We start from the raw sequence: 13,374 nt of genomic DNA, 5'->3' as shown, positions 1-13,374 counted from the left end.
TTATCTGGACGATCTCCTGATAAAGGCATCGTCCAGGGAAAGGCTTCTGCAATCCATTGTTCTCACAACACGGCTGCTTCAGAGTCACGGGTGGATTCTGAATTTTCCAAAGTCACATTTGGAACCAATCCGGAGATTGTAGTTTCTGGGAATGATCCTGGATACGGAAGTACAGCGGGTGTTCCTTCCGCGGGACAAGGCGTTGGTGATCCAATCCATGGTCCGGGGTGTCTTGAAGCCACCCCGGGTGTCTGTTCATCAATGCATTCGCCTATTGGGAAAGATGGTGGCCTCCTAAGAGGCTCTCCAGTACGGGAGGTTTCATGCTCGGGCCTTCCAACTGGACCTCCTGGACAAGTGGTCGGGTTCTCACCTCCACATGCATTAGAGAATTTGTCTGTCACCAAGGGCAAGGATCTCACTCCTCTCCAATTGCCTCACCTCCTGGAAGGCCTCAGGTTTGGAATTCAGGACTGGGTCCTGCTAACGACGGATGCGAGCCTCCGAGGCTGGGGAGCAGTCACTCTAGGGGTGACCTTCCAAGGAAGATGGTCGAGCCTGGAAGCCGGCCTGCCCATCAACATTCTGGAACTAAGAGTCGTCTACAACGGTCTTCTTCAGACAGCACCTCTTCTAAGGAACAGGGCCATTCAAGTACAGTTGGACAACGTAACTACAGTGGCTTACATAAACCGACAGGGCGGAACGAAGATCAGAGCGGCGATGTCAGAGGTCACCAGAATACTCCTCTGGATGGAAAAGCACACGTTGGCGCTGTCGGCCATCTTCATTCCGGGAGTAGACAACTGGGAAACAGACTTTCTCAGCAGACACGATCTCCATCCGTGAGAGTGGGGTCTCCATCCAGAGGTGTTCAAGGAGGTAACATCTTTGGGGTCTGCCCCAAATAGACATGATGGCCTCTCATCTCAACAAGAAGCTTCGGCATTATTGTTCCAGGTCGAACACCCTCAGGCAGTGGAGGTGGACGCCCTGGTGTCTCCGTGGGTGTTCCAGTCAGTGTACGTGTTTCCACCACTCCCACTCACCCCAAGAATCCTAAAGCTCATAAGGAGAACAAGGGTTCAAGTGATCCTCATTACCCCAGACTGGCCAAGACGGGCTTGGTACGCGGACCTTCTAGATCTACTGCAAGAAGAGCCGAGGCCTCTTCCTCTTCGGGAGGACCTGCTGCAGCAGGGTCCGTTCGCCTATCAAGACTTACCGCGGCTACGTTTGACGACATGGAAGTTGAGCATCTGATTCTTGCTCTGAAGGGTATTCCGAAAGAAGTTATTCCTACCCTCATACAGGCTAGGAAAGGGGTGACGTCTACACATTACCATCGTATTTGGAAGTCCAAGAAGTTTCCTGCGGTGGAATTTCAACTGGGACGTTTCCTCTTCTTCCTGCAGGCAGGAGTGGATATGGGACTGAGATTGGGATCTGTGAAGGTCCAGATTTCAGCCCTGTCCATTTGTTTGGTGGTTGTGTATATAAACCAGCGTGTTCACTTCATTAGTCTGTCCCCACAAGGTTGCATATGGTTAAATGGGACATAAGTATTCTTTACATGGGCCTGTTTGAAAATAGGCAACATGTATTCCTTTTCCTACATGATTAGACAAAATTTTTTTATGTGGATGCATTTTAATAGCTAAACTAATCTCTCAGTCTAAAATATTGGACTGGTTTGAGACCACATTACAGATTTTGTCCTGCAATCCGTATAATTGTAGTCCCAAAAGTCTAATCACACTGTTGATTTTCATAATGGGCACAAAATGATCTTACCAAGAGAACATCTGATGATACTTTTTATATAAAAATATGGTCACGTCCCTAAAAGCTTTAAAAGTAAACTTCAAGATGTGGAAACTTATAGTAACAAAAATAAAGTTAACAATTACATTTAGATATCTAGGAGTAAATCTTCAAGAGTTTATCAGAATGGAAGAGATTGCAGATAAAGTTGTGATCGTTGAAAAGACCATTTTACAGATTTCTTATAATAATATTAATTTCACTTTAGGCAGTCTACACACAAGTCCAACACTACTTTGTGTGAACATAAAATATCAAATATCCATATACTGTATTCTTGAAAACAATTTATCCAGACTTTAGCAAAAGTAGTCAGCTGGGCATAATTAACATCAAAAACCTTTGAAATACAGGGAGGGATGTGGATTCTCAGATAAGTCATGGAAAACTCCTTCCAAATGTAAGGAAAGCACCTCTTTAGGGAGTTAAATGACAGGGTAGGGTTATTAATAGGCAGGGCCTCCATTTTAGTGGTGCTGAGTTTATAATATGAAACTGAAATTCCCGCTCCAATATGGAGTGTAGAGCAATTTGTGAGGTCTCTGGGCTGGAGTCAAATTAAAGAACATTGCCTACAAAGAGACATAACTTATGGAGGATGTCCTGTATTTAAAAGACCTGGGAAATAGGGTGATAAGCTTAGTGTTTGTGCCAAGGCCCAATAGGCAATACAAAAATCAAGGGTGACAAAGTACAACCCTGCTTGGTGCTGTTAGTGATTGGATATGGGGAGGAAAGAAAGCCGTTACTAAAGATGTGCACCGAGGGACTATTAGATAAATTGTAGATTGAATTTAAAATGCCACCCTGGAATCCAAATTAAGAATGAACCAGTTGGGGGCGTGGCTTGGCAGCCATTGAGACAAGACAGTCCTTTCATGAGCTCCTGCCTTAGAAGCCCTAATTAGCTCTTAACCGGGGCTCACCCCCCTAATATTCCCTCCCTGTATATTGTACTGAAGGCCGTACACCTTCCCCGCTGCAGACATCAGGTTCGCGAAACCGGGAGGGGTCTCCTACCGCTCTGCGGGTTGCGGCCTACCTCCCCTGCTGAAGCCGGGGTCTCAATTTCCAGCTTGATCCTGGCACGGACACCACGTACTCCTGCGGTGCGGCCTAATGACCTGGGCCCGCAAAGGTACTCTCCCTGCAGCCAACCTCTGCCTCCTGATGTGCCGTGACTACCGCCCGCTGAATTGCCCGCTGGTGGCTGCCTGCTTCTCCTCCCCGGATCTGTGGTGCCGGAGGCTGCCCGCTGCTGTCACTTCTGAGGAGGTACCGCTGGGAGTGGGGAGCGTCTCGGACAGCTGCTGACCGCCGGGCTCTGTTGCTCTCCTCACGGCCCGACTGGGAGCTCCCACTGTGCCATCTATGTCCCCTGCTGCACGCTGTCCGCCTGAGTGCTGAGGACACCGCCTGTCATCTTGGCCGCCCCCTACCCCCACCAGCTCAGTCCCTTGCGGCTGTACAGGGCCCTCCGAGTGCTTGACTCGGGACGGAGACCCGGCGCCTACCTCCCAAAGACTCCAGCTACCTGGAGTAGGGTACTCTAGGGCGTCCTCACGGTGGTCCTGCTAAGAGAGAGGTGAAAGATTAGGGTCCTGCTGTGCCTCATTCCGCGTACTCCATTACAGGTCACATCATATCTCTATCTGTAGACACCCTCTGTGGCTTGCCCTTTTCTTCTGAAATTAGCTGGGTATCAACAGGAGGCTGTGAGAGATTTCCTGCCCAAGCACCCAAGCCATATTGTGACGGCGAAGCCCTTGCTCACCTGGCCTTGTTCACCATACATCTGCCATACAAGCTGCTTTATGAGGGCACTACGGCTTCTGCTATACACTCAGTATACGTACATGGTGGAGGTACTGTCACGCTCGGCTGGAAATGAGGATCCGGCGACTGAGGTTTGCCTGAGGAACCGGACACTTGCGAGGGAAGAAGACGAGGTGGCTGGATGTAATTCCTACTCATGGGTCAGGAGCAATGGAAGTGGAGGTTACCGAGATGGGATAGTCACTGTAAATGAACTGCGGGTGGTAATATGTGACTTAGAAAACTGAAGACTGTGAGCTGTGGCTTGAATAACGAGTCTGAGGAGCACTGAAGATGAAGGACTGTGAACCTGAGCTGTGGCTTGGATAACGAGGCTGAAGAACACTTGAAGATAAAGGACTGGGCATGGTGAGCTGTGGCTTGGATAACAAGGCTGAAGAACACTTGAAGATAAAGGACTGTGAACGGTGAGCTGTGGCAATGATAACGAGGCTGAAGAGCACGATAACTGTCGACGACCAAGATCCTTGAAGAATCAAGATTACTGAGTACGCCCCTCTCAGATGGTATCAGGTTAGGGACGGCGGAACTGCTGCAATCAGGAAGACCGAGGCTGAGCAAAGCTGGAGAGTAACCAAGGTACCGAAGTAACCTGGGAGCACAGGGCTGGAGATCCTACACCTAAGAATTAACTTGAAGCACTGGCACTCATAATCTGAACCAGCTCCCTTTTAAGAGGAGAGATCTCCCTGGATTGGCTGGACAGAATGAGCCTGTGCATTAGTTCAAGCTTTGGTCTCCAACATAGCCGCCCCTGTGCAGTAGACACATTTTAGTGTTTACCACCAGAACTCCCCCTGGCCTCTCCGGAAGCTGCTCCCTAGTGCCAGCAAGCCCGCTGCAGCAGCCTCCGGCTACTACGAGCGGACCCGCCACAGCACCCCCTCACGGCCATATACGGACCCGTCGTAGCAGCCCGGTCGTATGGTAAGGCTCCGGGACATGACAGGTACCGTGTTCACTGTTGGGTGATCACAGTAGACTAGCGATGGCTGCCTATTCTTCCTACCACTAATAGCGACTTTAAATGGGTCTCCTGCTCTAATGCTCAATCTTTATGCCTTACGGGTCGCTGACCCGTTTATCTATGCAATAATCACAGCATTCTAGTACCCATAGGCACTCCGCCTGACCTTTGTATATGATCGATCTCTCTGAGTCGCTGAATTTAAACCCTTCAATATGCCACCGAAAAGAGGGGGTAAAACCCTCAAGCAGCCTGCTCCTATACAATTTCTTAAAGCTACCAGATTCAAACAAAATTCCACTAATGCATCATCTGTGAGCTTCCGGACACCCACGAATCTAAATCTTCTGCTTCCCATCCGTCGACTGACCTGGATATGAATCTAGACCCTCAAGCTCCCCTTACCACTCAAATGATGCTCAAGATGTTCTCTGCGTTCCGCTCGGATATCTTGCCTGGTGTGCATTCCTCAATTCAAACACTTAGAGCTGACCTGAGTGGCATAGCAGGTCGTACCAAACATCTCAAAGATAAAATGCAGGAGTTGGTGACATCACATAATGATCTTCTTACATCACATTCTGAATTACAAAATGACGTTGTCTCGTTATGTGAAAAGATCGCTGATTTGGAAGACAGATCGAGGAGAAACAACCTTAAAGTTAGAGGTGTACTCGACTCTGTAGCTCTAGCAGAGCTACGAGGTTATGTCACTAAATTGTTCCAGAGTCTTACTCCATCTGCATCTTCTCAAGATTTACTTATAGATTGAGTCCATCGCTCGCCTAAACCGAAGAGTGGCTACTCATCCAGTTTCCCAAGAGATGTTTTGCTAAGAGTTAATTTTTTTCATATTAAAGAGGATATTCTCAGAGTTGCCAGACAAGCAGAGGACTCTGACGTTATGGGCGGACTGCAAATATACCCTGATCTTTCTCAATTCACGTTGGATAAAAGACGGGCGCTACGCCCGATTACGTCCGCCCTAAGATATAACGACATCCAGTATAAGTGGGTCTTCCCAGTCAAATTGATTATCAGTTCTGACTCTTCCTCTTTTATATAATCTCCACGTTTGAAGCTGGAGTAAAGTTACTGGACGACTGGGACATTAAAATTCCACACTCAAAAGCTGTCACCCCAGCTCAGGTGTCGGATACCTAATAATCAGGAGTCGTTGGCTCGATTGTATTGCTCTATTTGTCCTTAGATGTGAATATGAAGGTCAGGACGGTCAGTATAGTAATCCTGGGCACTTTAGGTCCTAGGGCCATTGTCTGTACCCAGATTTAGTCTTTTGCTCTTATGTCTTGTATGTTATGTATGTTAGTCCATGCTCTTATACACAGTTGTTATGACATAAGAGCTATTATTTATTGGTACATACCTGGCTGACAGTACTGACTAGTGTGCTGTGATGTTGATGTTATTGTTGATTTCTTTTTAACAGTTTCTACCTCCTTTTATATTGAGGTTATTTATAGCTTACATGAGACCCATTTGAACCTACTCCCCCGATGGTTCCTGTTTTTCCACTACGTTTTTTTTGTGGCAAACACTGTGGACCTGAAGTCAGGGCTTTTTCTGTTTTCTCTTTGTTGATGTTTTTCTTCTCCCCCTTTTTCCCTCAACCGTCCCTGCTCCCCCTGTTTTTACCCCCTTTGTTGAAGTCCAAACTCCTGAGTGGTTGCATAGAATCTGAACGGATACTCTTTACATCCCCTAATGTGAAACAAAATGGATGTGGCACCACGTGGCGCTATTTTTATACCCTCAAGAAGAAGACCTTACACGATGGAGTCTGATTTGTTCTCATAGATGGTAAAATTCATATGAGGCATATTGATTTCTAAAATACAAAAGTACACACAAACATAGTGCAACTCTGTTTTAACACCAAACAACACTTCAATCTCTATGGTCTCACTCACATAGAGCAATTTTGATATTGCATGTAGAAAATCAAGGATGATGGAATGGCCTCTGTCACTCAATGGAACGAGATTCCTTATTGGATGGCTTAAAAAGAAACAAGGCAATAGTGCACTAACGTCTTAAAAACCAAAACGAATTGCAGGGAGTTGAGGAGGACAAGGGCAAACGGACGGACGGACGGGAACTGAGTTCTGTGTGCGGCTGGAGACGGCACCTTCACTGGGACCTTGCGGTGATTATTTCCGGCAACAGTTTTCTCTGTTCAGGAGTCCACTTGATCCCCTACATGCTGAATTTTATTCTATGTTTGTGAGTGTATTTTATTAAATTCGTTTTGGCTTTTAAGACGTTAGTGCACTATTGCCTTGTTTCTTTTTAAGCCATCCAATAAGGAATCTCGTTCCATTGAGTGACAGAGGCCATTCCATCATTCTTGATTTTCTACATGCAATATCAAAATTGCTCTATGTGAGTGAGACCATAGAGATTGAAGTGTTGTTTGGTGTTAAAACAGAGTTGCACTATGTTTGTGTGTACTTTTGTATTTCAGAAATCAATATGCCTCATATGAATTTTACCATCTATGAGAACAAATCAGACTCCATCGTGTAAGGTCTTCTTCTTGAGGGTATAAAAATAGCGCCACGTGGTGCCACATCCATTTTGTTTCACATATTGCAAACCACGGTGAAAGGTTTTTTGGTATCCAAGGGCTGCTATTAGTATTTAAGCGCACAAGGGGTCTATTTTTTCTTTGTTTCAATTGTTACATCCCCTAATGGTTAAGTTCTTTTCATTGAATGCAAATGGCTTAAACTCCCCCTTTTAAGAGACGTCAGGCTTTAGATACCTTTTATAAGGAAAAAGCTAGAGTTGTTGCTCTCCAGGAGACGCATTTCATAGCCTCTGCCCCACCAGTCTTCCACAATTCTCACTATCCGATAGCCTATTTTGCGAATGGTCCTTCTAAGAAACATGGCGTAGCTATTCTTTTCCACAACTCTATCCAATTTGATTAATATTCTCAATTTTCAGATAAGGAGGGCAGATACTTGATCTTAGTGGGGAAACTAGAAGATATTGAGGTTACACTTGTTTATCTATGTGCCCCAAACACTAATCAGCTGCCTTTGCTACGTAAACTATTTACCACTATTCACAAGGTACGGAAAGGCCGATTGATTATGATGGGAGACTTCAACCTGGTCACTGATGATAGACTGGATAAAATGCTTCCTCTCAATAGAGCCCTACGAGGGTCACGCTTCCAGACTACCTTAGCCCGCGTACTAGTGGAATTTGATTTATATGATGTATGGCGCATACATTCCCCTACGGTTAAGGACTATACTTTTTTTTTTTTTCTCATGTCCATAACACATACTCTCGCATAGATTTGATTTTGGTTGACAGATGGTCCCTACAACTTACGTATAGTTCACATATTTTTCCAGTCTCCTGGTCCGACCATGCGGCAGTGACGTGGTCGTGGAAGAGTACTCAATCCCAGTTTTCACATAGGACATGGAGACTACCAGAATATATCTTAAAGTCCCCAGAGGAGTCCTCTGCTGTCGCTGACTCCTTATCCACGTACTTAGCTACAAATTCCCCTACAGATACGTCTGTTCCTACGCATTAGTGTGTATTGAAGGCAGTGATACGAGGGACCATTATTCAAACTGGCCAGGTTGAAAAGACAGTTCCTGAACCTCCAGGAAACTTTAGAAACACAATTATTACAGGCGGAGTCTCTTAATAGAGCTCAACCCTCCCGCTTCTTGAAACAGGAGATAGTCTCACTTCGGAACCAGCTCCAAAAATTGTTTTTGAATCGTATGCAGCGGGCCTACGCTAAACTTCAATAGAAATTTTACTCTTTGGGCAATAAATCAGGTAAATTTTTAGCCCATAAATTGAGATTATGCCAAACTAGGAAAATAATTAAATGTATTCAAACAACAAATGGACAGAAGTTGTTGAACCTAGCTGACATAGCGAATGCTTTTGCTGCCTTTTATAATAATTTATATAATTTAGCCTCAGAACCTACTGTTATTCAACCTACCCCCGCCTTGATATCCTCCTTTTTGGCAGATTTACAATTTCCTCAGTTGACCTCGGGCTCAGTTAGATCCCCATAATGCTCCCTGGTCCTCAGCAGAAATAATCTCAGTTATTAAATCTCTACCATTAGAGAAGGCCCCTGGTCCGGATGGATTTATGTTTCATAACTTGAGCCCTTACTTACTTCCCTGTATAATCATGCTACTATTAGCGGACCTTTACCAGAGGAAATGTTACAGGCCCGTATTGTTACAATACATAAACCTGGCAAAGACCCATCTTTTTGCCAGAACTATAGGCCGATAGCGCTGTTAAACACGGATTTGAAAATCTTTTCCAAACGTATTGCCAATAGACTCTCTCCCCTTATTCCTACTTTGATACATCCGGACCAGGTAGGTTTTGTAACAGGACGCCAGGCGTCAGATAGCACGAGGAGGGTTTTTGATCTAGCCGAATATATCTCTAATAAGAGAGAGGAAGCACTTTTCCTTTCTTTCGATGTCGAAAAAGCCTTTGACAGGTTGCATTGGGGCTTTCCTATATGATACTTTGGATAAATTCGGTTTACAGGGTCCCATCCTCTCTTCCATCTCAGCGCTTTACAGCTCCCCAAATGCCGTGGTATTTAGTAATAGCTTCTCTTCTTCCCCTTTTACAATTTCTAATGGAACGAGACAGGGATGCCCTCTATTTCCCCTTATGTATGTATTAGCCATAGAACCTCTCGCTCCAGCGATTCACCAATCCTGCTTTTTTTTTGGGTATAGAAGTGGGGACCTCTACCCATAAGGTTAGCTTATTTGCAGACGATGTGCTCCTATTTATTACTAAACCCGTATCTACTTTATCAGTTCTTCATGAGATCATCGACCGCTTTAGTGCAGCCTCATTTTACAAGCTAAATAAGTCCAAAACAGAGGCCTTGCCATTTAATTTGAATCCAGAGAAGCTCTTAGCACTTCAACTTGTTTATAATTATAACTGGAAGAAAGATTCTCCTATTTATCTCGGTATTGCTATACCTAATTCCCTGTCTACTACAACGGAAATTAACTATGGTCCGATGTTCGATTACATTGATTCACTATGTAAATCATGGCTTGGTTTAGAGATATCTTGGTTGGGTAGAATAGCTGCGTTTAAAATGTTGATTCTGCCATGGTTAATGTACCTTTTCAGAGCAATCCCTTACATTGTTCTCTTACGAATTATAGGTCGCATTGAAATATATTTGAAGGAAGAAACCCCCCCGTATAGCATATAAACAGTTAACTAAGCCAAGACGTTCTGGAGGCCTGGAAGTCCCGGACCTCAGGAAATACCAATATGCATGCCTAGTAGCTCAAATGAGCTACTGGTCCTTGCCGGCAGGCCAGAAGCGTTGGGTCGACCTGGATAGAGGGTTGTACTCTCGTAGTCCATTGATAGATTTGTTGTGGATCCCGATCCAGCAGAGACCCTCTTCTGTTACACCTATCCGTACTATTACAGACTCCCTCATAGCGTGGGACTCCTTAGTGGTTTCTACAAAAACAATCTCTCTCCCTTGCCGCAAACTGTCCCTACTTGCCCTTTCCAAACTGATTCCAGATTTAAGTCTTATTAAGTGGATTTCATGTGGCATTGATTCTATCTCAGCATTGGTTGAGGGTATGGTGATTACCCCATTTAGTGCTTTACAAAGTTAATTCCATCTCCCCACAGGAGAATTGTTTACATATACTCGTATTGCTCACTGGTTAATGTGTTCGCTTCGTTCCTTGGGTCCAATGCTTTTGCCTCCTCCCAACTTATTAACGACATTGTCACTGGGTAATTGCAGAGGGTCGATTTTAGGTTCTGGTAGTCCATTGTACAAGAAAATCAGAGAGGGGAAAAATCTACTCACACTAAATGGTAAATGGACTTATCTTGTTCAATTTCCCTGCAGCATCTCATAAGATGGTATTTGTACTAGCTTTTTATGTTCTACATACCCCCCTCCAGATGTCCCCTTCCCTAGCGTTGTTACATATTTACCCTACCGATTTACCCAATAGAGACCGCTATGTTCTCGGCCACATTCTTATTGCCACTAGAGCAGCAATAGCACAAGACTGGAAGAAACCTTCCCCGCCCTCAGTCTTTAAAATAGTACGGAAAATCCATCATTCTTTTCAGATGGAAACCATGAGTCTGCCCTCTTCTTCCAGGGTTAACCCGTTGTTGTTTAAGTGGGCTTGCTGGCGGGAATATTCGACCTCGAGTGTTGGGGCGAATTTTAATATTCGATTCGGAATAATTATACTCACTGGTTTTTTCTGTTTCCATTATGTTGTTGTATACTGTATTGTGTGATACACTATGTGACTGTTTCTGTTTTGAACATATGGACTTGAATCCTTCCCCTGTACCCTCCTCCTCCCCCCCCCCCCCCCTCATTTTAAGTTAAAAAAAAGAATGAACCAGTTGAACGCCTTTTTATCATCAGGAGAAAGAAGTAATAATTCCAACTGAGTATATGTAATGTCAAAGTCGAAAAATATTGAAGAACACACAGCACGTATGAACTGCACACACATGCCCACTGCGCGTGCACTTGTTCTGCCGTGCGTGCACATATCCGCAATTTGCGTATGGTCGCTCCCGCGGTCCTGCGCGTGGTATGGGTATTTACGGCAGAGTTTGTGAACGCATGGAGAGCTATCAAAACATTACATATTTAATCCAAATAGTGCACATTGTACACATAGTCCCCCTGCACCACATCAGAAAGTATCAACAGTTTAAATGATTCCAGAACAAAGGGATTCACCTTTACAGGATAAGAGGGGACAGACTAAGGTTATAAGGTGATGTTTGGTATCCAGCTGTAGGGTATTTTAAGGGTAACATTCCAGTGTTGGTTTGCGAAGATCGCATGTTCCTGCGGATAGTTAGGTGCAGAATATAGATATAAACTGTATTTACTGTATATTATGTATGCGGCGGGAATCCAGAGGAGACCACCCTCAAGAGCAGTTGGGAAAGACATCGCCTACATTTTCAAATCGACCTATGACCTCTTGTACTGTAAAGGTGCATTCCTGTGTCCAATGGACAAAGGGATTACAGTATCCATTGTATTGCTTTTGGAAGTATTGTATAAAAAGCCTGTTGCAGCTTGGCCGGGGACAAGACTCTCAACACTATCAACCTGATAGCGGAGGACCGGACCGGGAAGCGCACGCGAATATTCTCACGTATGTACATTGACTGTAGCCATTTACTCTGTTGTATTGTAGTGCATAATTTGTATTGTTATCCCCCTTTCAGAAATATTACTCTGTGGTGTCTGAACCCAGTGATTAACTACAAATCGGTGTTGTGTCCTCTTTTCCCTGCTAAGGTTTAAAGTGTATTGCATTGCCTTACTGTATAAGGTTTAAAAGCGTATTAATTGGGTGTGTACGCGCTGCGAGTGCTTTGTACCATCAGTGCGGCGTTTGTACGCAGAGTCCGTACATGGTACGGGACTCATTTACGCAAATAGCGTAAAAGGTACGTAGAGTGCATATCAAGTCTAGCGGCCCCATGGTAAAAGTTTGTTTAAAGGTATAGCTTTATGTTTAAAGATAAAATCGACATTATCAGTAACCATTCAACCAATTTGAGAACTCTGTTGGCATTATCTGGGGCCTGGCATCCAAAAACAAAAGCCACCTGGTCCGGGTGGATTAGGCGGGTGAGCAACTGGTTTAAGACGGTTGGCAATCAACTTAGCGTAAATTTTCACTTTCCCTTTAGGAAGCTGTTTAATCACCAACAGTATCTCCTCCAGTGATCAGGGGGGGCATTCAGGGACGCCAGGCAGTTTCCGTCTAAAGTTGGAAGGGGGAGAGTCTCGAGAAAGGATTAGAAAGGTCATCCCTTAAATTATATTACTCAGAGTAATATGCGGAAAACATATTGGCGATTTCCAAAGGGTTGAGGCATTTAGTGCCAGAGGAGATGGTAAAGTATTTAATTCTATTGCAGGCCTGTTGATTACAAAGCTTACGAGCGAGGAGGCGAGAAGCTTTAATGCCTGCCATATAGAATTTTGACGGAAGTGCACAAAAGCTGAGAGCATTCTGGAGCTGTGCTTGCACCTCCTGAAGTTGATTCTGCAAACGTGGCACAAATGGTCCAGGGACAGGTTAGGTTAGCTTTAAATAGTGATGAAAGGCCTCTTAGTCACTAATTTAAGCCCACCCAAACCTATCATGAAAAAAGGCGTGCCTATTCGACACAATTTAAGTGTCTTTCCACATGGTATATATTTCCACTTAAGTTCATGAGCCTGCGCAGAAGTGGGAGCAGGCGCTGTCTGTAGAATCTCATCCCCAAACATACCTGAAGAGGAATATGCATTCCTCTTCAAAATACAATTTTCATGAATCACTCCAATATGAAAGCTCTTATAGCAAGTGATTCCAAAATAAAACTTTGGGGCTTTATTAACTACAATATGAACAATTTGTGAGCTTTTTTTTAAAAATTGGCTTTTTGAGGAAATCAGAATTTTATTTTTTTTACATTTTTAAATGAAACATACTGCTGTTATATATCATATTAAAAGTCCATAAAAAAGGTTTAAAATTAGACCTTGTCCAACTGTCTAGCTCAATTAGGTGAGCTGCAAGTATAAAAAAATGTTAAAAGCAATTTTTTTTGTGTGAAATAATTACAGCTTTAAAGGCATGTAACTTTAAAACTAGTGTGCATATCAGCCTAGGATTTGG

Source organism: Pseudophryne corroboree, chromosome 3 (assembly GCF_028390025.1).
Source record: "Pseudophryne corroboree isolate aPseCor3 chromosome 3, aPseCor3.hap2, whole genome shotgun sequence".
Classification (NCBI taxonomy): Eukaryota; Metazoa; Chordata; class Amphibia; order Anura; family Myobatrachidae; genus Pseudophryne; species Pseudophryne corroboree.
Note: the sequence above shows the minus strand (reverse complement) of the source record.